Genomic DNA, 13,771 nt, shown 5'->3' on the forward strand with positions numbered 1-13,771 from the left:
AAGATGCATCTCTTTCCATCTAAAGTGCAAACAGCTCCTGTAAACAGTACCTAGATCCAGGGGCTATGAATTCTTTCAAAACAGTATTTTAATGTAGCATGAAAAGGACTGGAAGAACTGATGGCTTTCTGCCCTATATTTTCTAACTCTTTTGAGATCAGGACAAAGCCTATAAACAGGGGGATGAAAAAAAATGCATGTAACTACAGAGTGGTGCAAACAGAAGATACTGCAAACAAGTGTGACACTTCTTTCTCGTTACTCCATACTGAATGCCTATTTGACAGTTATTCCCTTTAATCAAATATAATCCAGGTCGTGTGTTCCACTTCCTCAACTGGAATGTGTAGGGGTCTCGTTTAAAAGAAAGCGGGAGTAAGCACTTTCAGTTTCTCAGTTTGAAAAATATACTGATTTTTATGCACTTTATCATTCCCAATTGGAACAACCAATATTTCAACCGGACTGAAAAGCCAAACTGAGATCCTAACTGTTACTTCACAAGAATTACTGCACTGGTGCCTTCTGTCTAGCTCCCAGTCCCCAGAATAAGCACCCTAGAATGGGATATATGCACACTTTTAGAAGTTTTGAGAAAGTACTCAATTTTTTTTGAAAATATTTGAAGACACAAACTCAGCTTTTACACTACAGTCTGTGTCAAATAACACCATTTCTCCATGCCTATTGAACCATCAGAGATACACTCTCTGGTTACTGTCCAATGCTAGAGACCAGGATGAGGATGTAAATTAAGGTCTTTACACCCTGTCAGAAAAACAGGCAGTAGATCTAACACAATAATTAATTTTATGGTGGGAGAGTCTACTGAATAGGAATAAAAACATAGATAAAAACAGTCTCATCCTTGGAAGATTTAGTGGAAAGTTTTAGAGAGCTAACACCAGTTGTTAGATCCTGTATCAATGAGGATTTGCCTGAGCTTTTCCTCGCAGTACCAGGGGTTTGCTCTTCTGTTTCTAGAAGTTTGCTTTGCCTCATTTTCTTCACTTGCATGAGTGAAGAGCCTTCTACAGTCCCTAACAAAAAACCTGTTGTTGAACTAGCAGCATTTTTGAAGTTTCCATATGATGCACCTTTGTTTTCCAGCAAAACAATTTTTACTGCGTATTTCTACAGAAGTCCACTACAGAGGAGAGAGGATTCATAGGACACAGTCAGCTCCAAATTAGTTTGCTCGCAATCTTTTCATTTTTTTCTTTTTTTTTTTTTTTTCCATTTCCTTATATGCGTTATATAAAAGCAGTATCTGTCCAAACCCTTCCGTGTACATAAAACATTTCAAAATTTCTCCTGCTCACATCCATCTTTTCCCATGCCAGCAAATTCAATGAGCAGAATGTTGCACCAGGTCACGACATATTTAGCATACAATTCTTAAAGTTTGCAGCAAAGAACTACAAAAACTTACCTTCTTCCTCACAGACACTACCTTTCAGGGCAGCACTAGTCAGGAGACTAGTAAGAGAGCTGAGGGCTTGTCATGCTTTTATAGCACTGCACGAGTGACCCCACCCAGCAACCACCATGTTCGTACCACCCCAACCATCGGCTGCTCTTTGCAGCAACTAAATCTGGGTGTTTACAAAGCACAAATCCACACCAAAAAGTCACTGCAAAATTATGTGCTGGAGACAGCAGGAGCACAATTCAGATGGGAAATGTCAATAAATGATGATGCTCAACATGGCATTTCTCAGATACTACTTATGTCACTATTTTGAGACAAACATTAACATAGTATGGAATACAGTTTCTGCTGAGACAAACAGAAATGATCAGTAAAAACTGAAAAGAATAAGATTTGATTTTGGTAAACTGCCAGATTTGGTCTTGCCAAATATGCTTCTTGAGGCAGGTGATAACAACTGAAGTGGGAAGATGGATTTTCCCCATGAAATTCGTCTTACACAAGGTGACCGCAAAATGAGTTAGGAATTTTGTTGGATGTTGGGACAAAGATCAATAGCCTTTCCATCTATTTCCAAGGCTGATGCCTCCCCTGCAGTATCACTGTGTTTGTTCTACCTGGCATGCTTTGAAGAAGTCTTAGTTTGGGGTGTATTTGGGAGATGATCACTTGAGATAGGTCCATCTAGATTTGGGTTGTGAACATAGCTATACCTGTGACCCTATATGATGGGTGTGGTGCCACTGGGCTTCAAATCTAGACATGCAACTTCTTATTTAGTTTCATGCTTTAAGAAAAAAAAAAAAAAAGAAAAAAGAAATAAAAAAGAAAAAATATTCATATGATACACAATCAAAACTGTTTAGTATCTCTTATAGTTTCTCCATTAAAGGATTTATTTTCATTAATGTGTTATTTCTCATTCAGATACCATTTAAGCTGTGGATCTCATTACAAACTTGCAAAGAGGGACAAGATTGGACAATATCTGTTTGTGCCTTGATACTGATTCAAAATAGTTTGAGGAATTCAAAATGGTTTTTAGGAATTTTCTAGCTGGGATTAACTGCAATTTGTTTTGCACTGCACCAAATATTTATCATTCACCTCTCTGTTTCATTATGGATTAGCCGACATTTGGCTAACGCCTCAGGAAATACTGAATCAGCAACTGGAACTCTGGCAACATGACCTGCATGCTTTCAGTAAACATGCATCTTCCTCTATAATTTCTTCTCATACTTACTATTCATTTATTTGCAGAAAATACCTTTCCATATATCCAGAGATTAAAAAAAGTAAAAATATTTTCTGAGGCTTGTCATAAACCAAACATGCCTATCCAGAAGATAGAAAAAAAATAAAATAGCTCATGCTGTACTAGAAACAGGCAGGATAACTTTGTGCAAAGTCGTGTCAAGATGCCACCACTGTAGGAACTAAAAGTCTGATTCAGATTAAATGAGTTCAAGCTTTGTCACTCAAATGAGTGACAGGTGGTGTTGCGATATGGAAGTTAAATTTCTCTCTCTGGGGTTTTAAAGCCAATTTGGTGTTCTGTAATTGATTTGATTCTCCCAAGTAGCTTAACATCAACTATCATTTCTGAATTCTCTTTTTCCTTTAAATAAGGTTAAGGAATTAAAAATTTCCAGATATATCTTTAACAAAACGTGCTCCTTTGGTTGTTCCAGTATGTTGAAATGAATACCAGTGAGTAGATCTATTGAATATGAACATTCAGGTTAAAACAATAAAGCATCTCTTACTCCCTGTCTACAGTGAGAAGCGACTATCATGTTCTGAAGCTTCAGAATCACTTGAGTGAAGCTGAGACCTGTTTAGAGTGGCATAGCCCTGGCTTGGCTCCCACTACCACACTGAAACAGGAATGGCATAATAAATGAATAATACCAAATAATGTTTTTCTCATAATTTGCATTCAGGATGTGATAAGAACAGTCAGAAAATATTGAGGAAACTAGGCATTCCATTTTTTTTTTTATAAAACCTACCCTATCAGTTCCCATTACTAATGGAGGATAAATGTGGCTAGGAAACTTTGTCTGAGATGGTTTGGGTGTCACTATTTCACTGAGTAGCTTACCTGTGAAAATTAGGAGTGAAATTTCTGTGCAGAACAGACATAAATATTTCACAACTATTCAGTCATGATCAAACAGATTTTCTTCTATGGAATGTTAGAATAACTTCATCTCACACAAAAGGAAGCTTTATGTATGCTTTTCAACTAAAACTTCAGAGAAACAATATATATAGAGAGAAAATCTAAACTGCAATATTGCATTTGAAGATGTAGATTTTCTGTCTTCCTCCATTTTATGTTTTCTCCTCAATTTAACTATAATTTCATTGCTGACTTTCAGCAAAAGAATTTGCATCCAGCTGATTTGTTAGTGACTTCAGTATTTGTATGTTGAATAGCACTTAATACTTGTGTTTTCAGCTAAAACCTCAAAAAACTCTGGTATTGTGTTTCAGTTTTCCTCCAGGCTGAGTTGCTTCAAGGCGGCTGCTGCTTGGGCAGAAATACCACATAGAGCACAATGGATGACCTGGTGCAAGTCATAGTTATTCATTAGAAATTGTCAAGGGTTTGGGCTTGTTTTTATCTCAAAGAAACTTCAAGGCATGTTTGTATTTGTTGTAATTTGTCCCATTATAGACCTGCCTAACGGTACATAACTCAGAGTTGATGTACTCTTACCTAATATAAGTAAGCATATTTACCTACTCATCAAGGACCTGGATGAAGATACTGAGTGCAACCTCTGCAAGTTCGCTGATGATACGAAGCTGGGAGGAGTGGTTGATACACCAGAAGGCTGTGCTGCCAGTCGGCAACATCTGGACAGGCTGGAGAGTTTGGTGGAGAGGAACCTAATGGAGGTCAACAAAGATAAATGTAGGGTCTTACTCCTAGGGAGGAATAACCTCATATACCAGTACAGGTTAGGGTATGGCCTGCTGGAAAGTAGCTTTGCAGAGAAGGAACTGGGAGTCCTAGTGGATAACAGGTTGACCATGAGTCAGCAGTGTGCACTTGTGGCTGAGAAGGCCAATGGCATGCTTGGGTACAGTAGGAAGTCTGTGACCAGTAGGTCGAGGGAGGTTATCCTCCCTCTCTATTCTGCCCCGGTAAGGCCACATCTACAGTATTACTGGAACTACCAGGGACAGTCAAGTGGAGAGCTCCAAAGTGATTAGGGGTCTGGAGCATCTTTCTTATGAGGAAAGACTGATGGAGCTGGGTCTCTTTGGCCTGGAGAAAAGAAGGCTGAGAGGAGATTTTATCAATGTGTGTAAATATCGCAAGAGTGGCTGCCAAGAGCGTGGGACAAGACTCTTTTCAGTGATGACCAACAGTGTGCAATAGGCACAGACCGAAGCACAGGAGGTTCCATCTGAATATGAGGAGAGACTTGTTTACATTGACAGTGACACAGCACTGAAACAGGCTACCCAGAGAGCTTGTGAAGTCTCCTTCTCTGAGACATTCTAAACCTACCTGGATGTATTCCTGTGCAGTCTGCTCCAGCTGACCCTGCTCTAGTAGATGAGTTGGAGAAGACAACTTCCAGAGGTGCCTTCCAACCCCCACCTTTCTGTGACTCTGTGATACTTGAAACCTTTCCATATATACTAATACAAGTAATACTTTCTAAGACGTCAAATACACTTTTCAAGAGTTATGTTTAAAATCTAAATGCATTATGAAAGATTAAAAATAAAAATTTCCATACCTGATTTAGAGTAATATTTTATCAGATGTCAAATACATATTTCAAACGTTATGTTTAAAATATAATGCATTACGAAAGATTAAAAATGAAGAAAGATTTCCATGGCTAATATGGTGTTGGATAGCAATCCATTAGTGGGACATTGTGATCTGTTTTTATTCATGGGGAAATGAAAAATGAATGAGCAGAGACTGGTAATACTTTGGAATATCAAGGCTAACCAATATGAATTGAATAGCTATGGCTATAAAAAAAAACCCAAAACATACAAACACACATCAGTTCCAGAGAAAGCTAAATCTAGCTTCTTCTCTTTGCTCCAGGAGCTCTGTGACTTATAGCATGAAATATGTGGCTTTACTTTGATTTTCAAGAGGAAAATAGTGATAACATTGACAACATACAGCAAGAAAAAGCCTTGCTGTCTGTGATAACTAGCTATACTTTCAACTGTGCACACGAGAAATATTTTAGTTGAGAACTTCTGTATATGTTCTTCATACCAGTGTACTATATTACAATAATTAAGGATTTTCAGTTTTAAAAAAGGAGTCAACCAACTGACTGTGTAGCCTCTCACATCAGAAGTTAAAAATAACAAGTTAAAGAGCACACATTTATTGTCAGCTCAGTTAGGCAATGACATTGGGCAAGGCTGTTTCTAAAGGCAGTGTAACCCGAGAATATTTGAGAAAAACATGTGGTCTGACCAGAATGAATAAGAAGAAAAAATTGTAGCTTATGATAGTATAAAAAAACCTCTACCTGTAAAATAGTGTCAGAGGTCATTGTTAAGGTACTTTCAGGGCATGGGATGGAATAATAAAAGATGAAGAGAATGAATCTTCCTATTAACAATAAAAGGGCTGAACTCATGTGACAGAAATCATTGCTATGAATGTAGGGTTAAATATCATAGAACAATATAAGCATGATGCGGTGCTCAATGAGAAAAAAGGACCAGACTACTAAGACCATCCAGCCTGTAGGTAAATAGCAGGGGCAACTACTATTCCATCTACTAACAACAGAAGAGGCTCCTAAAGGCCCATTCCCAATCTCCCAGCTACAGGGAATATTGCTGCTACAATCTGTTAATTGACTGCTTGCCTGAGTGTTCAGCTGCTGCAATAAAAATGACAATTTCCACCTTGTTGTAAGCAGCAAAGAGAAACAATGCAGCCTTGATTGCCAGTATCCATTTGTTCAGGGCATTGGGAAAACAGTTTATCCACATCCATTTTTGTACCTCATTTTCCATATAATAAAGGGGGAAATGCTCTGTATATCTTCCCAAGTCAAAGAACCAGTCTTCTTCTCTTTAACTATAGATGATCTGTTGTAACATACTTTAAAGACACTCCCATCAACCCTGAAAGTCCTCTCTCTCTCTGCTCTTCCTTGTCTTGCATCAGAGCACAGGGGATAGGACAGGCTCTATTGAGCCCATTGATGCTTTTGCAAGAAAGCCTAGTGGATGCACTTGCATTATGGCTAATATTGAATACAGGAGAGTCTATTACTCACAACCCTCCTTGTTGGGGCCCAGACCTAGCAGTAAGGAATTTTTCCCCAAAATACTCCCCTCAAATCACAGCTTTTAAGAAATTTCTGCCCTGGCATGGTGTCAGAAATTGCCATGAATGCTTAAATTTCCTTCACTATTTTGCCATTTTGATGAAAATTGCAGTATTCTGTGCCTTGATTTACAGTTGGCCATAGAATAAGACACACAATGTTGAATACTATTAGCAAGAAATAGATGCATAGGTATTTTTACTTTTCCAACTTATTTTTTCTGCCATAGCTTTGAATCTCAATTTACTGGACAGAGAAATTGATCTGTTTTTGATTTATCATACTCAAACTGTGAGATGCTGAATAATTCAACTGTGTGCATTATGATTTAACTACTGCATTGGCAGAGTCAAGTTATCATACAAACCTGGCTCATTTCTCCACCCCTTTACAACATCTTTTTTTTTTTTTTTTTTTTCTTTTGATGCCTAGAGCATCTCTCAATAGAGTATGCTGCAGTTTGTGTTCCAGCAGTTTGAATGGCTTAGGTATCTCATGATCTACAGAAACTCTCAGAGTCCCATTATCAGAGCTGCTCTGGATTGGCTGTAAGGGTAACGAGAGGCTAAGGAAAGCTCGCTCTGATTTTGAAAATAGAGGACAGTTTTATCTGTTTCCCTGTATCTTATATGACACGTTACATACAACATTGGCACTGCAGTTAGCATTAAATTGCGAAGATTCAATAAAATTTTCTGTGCAGGCATCTCTGGAGGAGCAACCCTATCTGTTTGAGAGATGACTGTACTAACCTAATAATTTCCATAGTGTTTGTTTTCATCTTAAAATCTTTAAATTTATTAATGTTCTAAGTGGCAAGACTCTCTGAATACATCCCACACTTAAGACTGCATACTGAGACATTATACTCAAAATGCTAGCGGGTCTGACTTTCTACTCTTACTTTAACATCTGTTAAAGAGGAGTTCCTGATTATCCTAAATTGTCCTAGATGCATTGCTACTTGCACTATGCATATTAAGTGAATTCATCTTTTTTGTTTTTTTTTATTTTTTTTTAACAAAATGTTCCACCAAGCACTGGAATAAGAACTACTTTTTCAGATCATGTTATTTCATGAGGTTTTTCTCTGTTCCGTTTTCTAAATATATTTTACACTTTTACTTAGAGCAATATTCCTACTCTGAAGAAAGCATTCCCCTGTCATCATGATTCTTGTGCTGGAAGAAGAACTACTCTTTACCCTGCTGCTAAAAGCCAAAACAAACCAGGTAACCTTAGCCTCTTTTGTCCACAAACATTTGCACACACCAGGTCATTAGAATAGTATTAAAAGACATATGGCACTACCACAATGGATGTGGGAAGTTTTGTTACTAATCCACCATACTTTTTAACCAATAATATATAACCTGTTAAAGAACAGCCTGACAAAATGATGTCCAGCTATCCCACTGGGCTGATGGTCTGAATTACTCCTTTCAACAGCTAAACTCTCGTGCCTGTTTGCTCTAATTGCAGGTGTAATACATATGAAGCTGGGAGCACCATCTTAAACCAGACTGGAAAACTTTGCTAGGCCACAAAAACAGGACTGTGGGTTTGAGGTCTCTTGTCCCTTAGACTGGGGGTAGCCAACAGCACATATAGGAACACTACAGATAGCCTGGCTTTTTTACTCAGATAACCTGCTTTGGCCCAGATTAAGTCCGGGGGCCCAAGGAAATTGTGAACCATTCTCTTTTGGTACGTCAAAGTGTGGTTGTGCGGGAAAGAGAAAAGAGCATTTGGAAGAGCAGACTCCAGCTGTGTCATACCAACTGCTGGTTTCAGACGTGACCTTGGAATGACACTGATTGTGTCATTCAGCATTGTGATAAACCAAGTATCCTTGAGATTGGAAGACTAATGGAGTAACTTAGCTTTCTGTCCAGGGTTCTGGCATATGCTACAATAGTCACTGGCCCAATTGTTTGCTCATGCCAGCTAAACCTTTGTGTATTATGGACAGACAATTGTGTGTGAGTAGTCACCATGACGTTTGAAGGAAAACCATGACGCTGTATGAAATATCTGTTTCAGTGCCTAAGTGCTCAACATGCTGCAACTAGCTGGACTAGGTGGGTCCCTGGGTGTTTTTGGGACAGAAGATGAATATGCCTACTAGCTCTGTGAACATCAGTAAAACCATTGCAGTGGCCTTAAATGCACTAATAACACACCTATTAAACATATAGCTCCACCTTCTCCCAAGGATAGTTTGAGACCTATCAATTCAGTGACTCCAGCTGTAGAAAAGTGACCGGTCTGGAAGGTTCAAGTTAGTTTAAAGAGGAAGATATCATACTTCTGTTAGCAGGCCATACTGCTGTTACAAAAACTAGAACAGAGAAATTCGCATGCTGTTTGGTCATTTTGTAACTCCCCTAAACTAATATTAATTATGCAGTAGTAAGGAAACAGTCCTTGCATCACTTTTCCTCTTCTCTTGGAAAGACGCAAAGAGGGGGATAAAGAGGGTTTTTTTAGGTCTAGAAGAGAGACTGTGTAAAGTAGAAGAAAGGGACTCAAAATACAATCCTCTTTGTTTTGTGGCCAGCAAATTTCAGAAGTCAAGATCTAATTGCCCATAAAATTTGCAAGATACAATGACCTCAGCTGCATGAGAAACTCAGAGACGAGATGCCAGGAGAGAACTACATTAATTTGACTCCTACTGAAGTCAATGAGAATTGAAATTGTTCAAGGTATTGACTGCTGAATTTTTGAATCTGTAGGAAATTGAAGTCAATGATCCAAAACCAGAGACCAAAAAAATACATTTTGCTACTGCTTTACTTGTATTTTGTGGTTTTTGGTGATGTTTGTTTGGTTGGTTTTTTCCCTGTCATGTAGATACAACCACATTAGGCTACTGGAACTGTTTTCATTCCTATCACTTTTAATGTCTGACCCAGAATGAAATCAGGAGAAAAATATTCAAACTGTGAAATTAATACTGAGTCTTCCGAACAAAAATGTTCACTAAAGCATGTACAAGGAGAGTGTCAGTTTATCAAAATAAGAATTTTGCCTGGGGATACTGGCATCTTAAATACGTAACAGAGTCCAGAGTGGACCTAGAACAAAAATTGTTATCAGTACCAAAGAGATATCTACTCTAAAATGTGCATTACTCAAAAAGTTAAGCCAATCCCTTATGTCCTTTTCCACTGGAGATCAGAAAGTTAAAATCAGGTTATGGTTCAGTGGATTAGCACACACGTAGGAAAGCTCAGTCTCATGGCACCCCTTCCTGTATTGCTTCTCATGCTAAAACTGCCCATATTGCACTGTTTACCCATGAGACAATTTCCTTACTATGAGGCAGCACAGGCCTGTCTATGACATTTTCTGAAGTTTGTTGCAATGATGCAAGACCTGAGGCAGGCTCTCATGTCTGCTGCTCAGATGTTTGTGTTATGGGGCAATCACACACCTAATGTGCCAGTACTTTTGGTGTATGGCTTATGAATGTGAAAGTGTTTTTTGAAAAGTTGTATCTTGAGATGATGCTAATTTGGACAAACAAAGTCATTTTAATTATTGTATCTGAGTTTTGCGACCAACTTTACTAAATTTCTGCTTTTGGTATTTATTGTACAGGAAAAACATACTAAAAAATTAGTTTGAACAGATATTAGATGACAAGTCCTTTCTAGACAGAGATCATGCCCTTCACATAGCCATTACTGTCTTCCCTCAGACCATAATTGCAAACAAGTAGATACAGCCAAAGCATATAAATCTGAATTTATGTTACACTACCAGTGATTGGAATGAAAGCATTCCCAATACAATCAAAACCGTTTTCTGTATTACAACTTATTTCCATCTTTTTCCCTTCTTCTGCCTCGCAAAAGACAGATGATGTCTGATTTGCCAGTGTTTTTGTTGTATGGCCTATGATCATTAAAGAGACAAAAATCCTAACTATATGAGGACTACCCATGTGCATGGTGCCTCAAATTACAGCTACTCTTACCTCAAGGAAACTGCAGACTTCCCTAGATTTATATACACTATCTAACCTCAAAGCCTATATGCTTTTAAATCAAAGCTTGTTTCAGTGATAAAGTTGGCATGAAAGGTTTCTGGGCACGAGGCTTCCATTTCACAAAGTCTGATCCTGTGAGATGTCCATTGCAACTGCATCTTGAGGAGATTGCTCTCATTTGTCTGTAGTCATATCAGCACTCGTCCTACTTCTTTTCCATTTAGTCAACTCACAGGTAAACCTGGAGTTAAATGTAGAAACTAGATTACCATCCACCTCTGGTTTTCTTGAACTCTGAAAATGTATTGCACCTTTCGAGAGGCAAAGGAAAAACCTTACCTGCAGAAAATGAGAACTTTTGTCATAGGCTATTTTGTCCAGACTGGAAAGGAAATAATTTCCTGCGAAGTGAAATCGTTGATATAAAGATGGACTCCTAAATATCTAAGTTGTTGGTGATGGTAGTTTCTCAAAAGGTGTACGTTGAGATGATGCTAGTGTGGACAAATAAAATAATATAAATTATTGTATCTCAACTGTGACCAACTCACTAAATATTTACTTTTGACTTCTATTGTACAGGGAAAAAAAAAATATTCATCTTAACAGGTACCAGTGTTTCCTGGACAGAAGTTATGCACTTCACAAAACCCTTTCTGTTTTCCCTCAGACCATAGCTGCAAGCAATTTAATTGCAGCCAGAGCAAATACCTCTGAATTTATTTTGCACTGCCTTAGGACAGTGATTGAATCGAAAAACCTTCCCAATACTTTCAAAAAAGACTCATAGAGTAGTTTGGGCTGGAAGTACTTTAAAAGGCCATTTACTCTGCCCCCCTGCAATGAGCTACGGAAATCTTCAGCTAAATCAGGTTGCTCAGAGCCCCTTCAGCCTGGCCTTGAATGTCTTCAGGAATGAGGCATCTACCACCTCTCTGGGAAACCTGTGCCAGTGTTTCACCACATTCATTGTAAAAAATTTCTTCATTTCTAGCCTTTCCTTTAGTTTAAAACCATCACCCCCTTTCCAGTTGTAACACACCCTTCTAAAAAGTCTCTCTCCATCTATCTTAGAGGCCCCTTTGAAGTACTGAGAGGTCACAATAAGGTCTCTCCAGAGCCTTCTCTTCTCCAGGCTGAACAACTCCAGCTCTCTCAGTCTTCCCTCACAGGAGAGGTGTTCCATCCCTCTGATCACTTTTGTGGCCTCCTCTGGACCCTCTCCAACAGGTCCATGTCATTCCTGTACTGAGGGCTCCAGAGCTGCACACAGTACTCCAGGTGGGTTCTCAGCAGAGCAGAGTAGAGGGGCACAATCCCCTCCCTCAGTCTGGGACCAGCTTCTCCTCCCAAGATACAGTTGGCCTTCTGGGCTGCAAGTGCTCATTGCCAGCTCTTGTCCAGCCTTTCATCGAACAGTTCCCCCAAGTCCTTCTCTGCAGGGCTAATCTTGATCCCTTCATCCCCCAGCCTGTATTGATACCAGGAGTTGCCCTGGCCCAGGTGCAAGTCCTTGCACTTGGCATTGTTGAACCTCATGACGTTCACATGGATCTACTTCTTGAGCTTGCCACAGAATCACAGGATCACAGTATCACAGAATCACAGAATGTTAGGGATTGGAAGGGACCTCAAAAGATCATCTAGTCCAATCCCCCTGCCAGAGCAGGAACACCTAGATAAGGTTACACAGGAAGGTGTCCAGGCGGGTTTGAATGTCTTCAGAGAAGACAGCCTCCCTGGGCAGCCTGCTCCAGTGTTCTGTCACCCTCACTGTGAAGAAGTTTCTTCTCAAATTTAAGTGGAACCTCCTGTGTTCCAGTTTGTATCCATTGCCCTTTGTCCTGACATCGGTTGTCACCAAGAAGAGCCTGGCTCCATTCTCATGACACTCACCCTTTACATATTTATAAATTAATGAGGTCCCCCCTCAATCTCCTCCAACCTAAAGAGACCCAGCTCCCTCAGCCTTTCCTCATACAGGAGATGCTCCCTTAATCATCTTTGTGGCTCTGCACTGGACTCTCTCCAGCAGTACCCTCTCCTTGAACTGCAGGGCCCAGAACTGGACACAATATTCCAGATGCAGTCTCAGATCCAGGTGCCTCTGTATGACAGCCTTTTTCTCAGGCATGTAAACTGCATCACTCAACTTGGTGTCATCTGTGAACTTGCTGAGGATGCACTCAATCTCACTATCTTTGTAACTGATTAAGATATTACACAATACTGGTCCCAGTACAGACTCCTGAGGCACACCACTTGTTACAGCTGTCCCTCCAGACATTTAGCCATTGATCTCTACTCTCTGGGTGTGACCATCCAGCCAATTCCTCACCCACCAAACAGGCCACCCATCAAACCCAAACCACTCCAATTTAGAGAGAAGAATGTTGTGAGGGACTGTGTCAAAGGCTTGACAGGAATCCCGATATACAACACTCTTCCCAGGCACACAGATGAGGCTGACAAGTTGGTAGTTCCCAGGGACTTCTTTCTACCTTTTTTAAAACAGGTGCAATATTTCCCTTTTTCCAGCCAAGAGGAATTTAGGTGACTGCCATGACTTCTCAAGTATCATGGAGAGTGGCTTGGCAACAACATCAGCTAATTGCCTCAGGACTCTGGGATGCATCTCATCAGGTCCCATGGACTTATGTATGTTCAGATTTTCCAGAGACCGACTTTTGCTATACTATACCAATCCAAGAGAAAGCAAAGAGGGTCTGAAATGTTTAACACAAATTAGGCAAGATGGACTTTGATTTGCCAATAGTTTAGCATACTGTTGTTCATATAAGTGATTCAAGGCCACTATAGCAAAGACCAGCAGTGTTTGCATGTAACAAAGAACCAATATGGAACCATGGAAACATTTTGGTTGGAAGAGACACTCAAGATCACCAAGTCAAACCATTAACCTAACTTTGGCACTAAACCTTGTGCTTAACACTAAATCTATACTTCTGTAAACACCTCCAGGGATGTTGACTCAACCAC

At 39.6% G+C, this 13,771-nt stretch overlaps 1 protein-coding gene across 1 annotated transcript in view; it reads right to left on the reverse strand.

The window, feature by feature from the left end:
* Positions 1-13,771, reverse strand: part of LOC309451076 (annexin A1) — an 84,629-nt gene that overhangs the window by 55,790 nt on the left and 15,068 nt on the right. The window lies entirely within an intron of this gene.

This window comes from Streptopelia decaocto (assembly GCF_964273445.1).
Source record: "Streptopelia decaocto genome assembly, chromosome: Z".
Lineage (NCBI taxonomy): Eukaryota > Metazoa > Chordata > Aves > Columbiformes > Columbidae > Streptopelia > Streptopelia decaocto.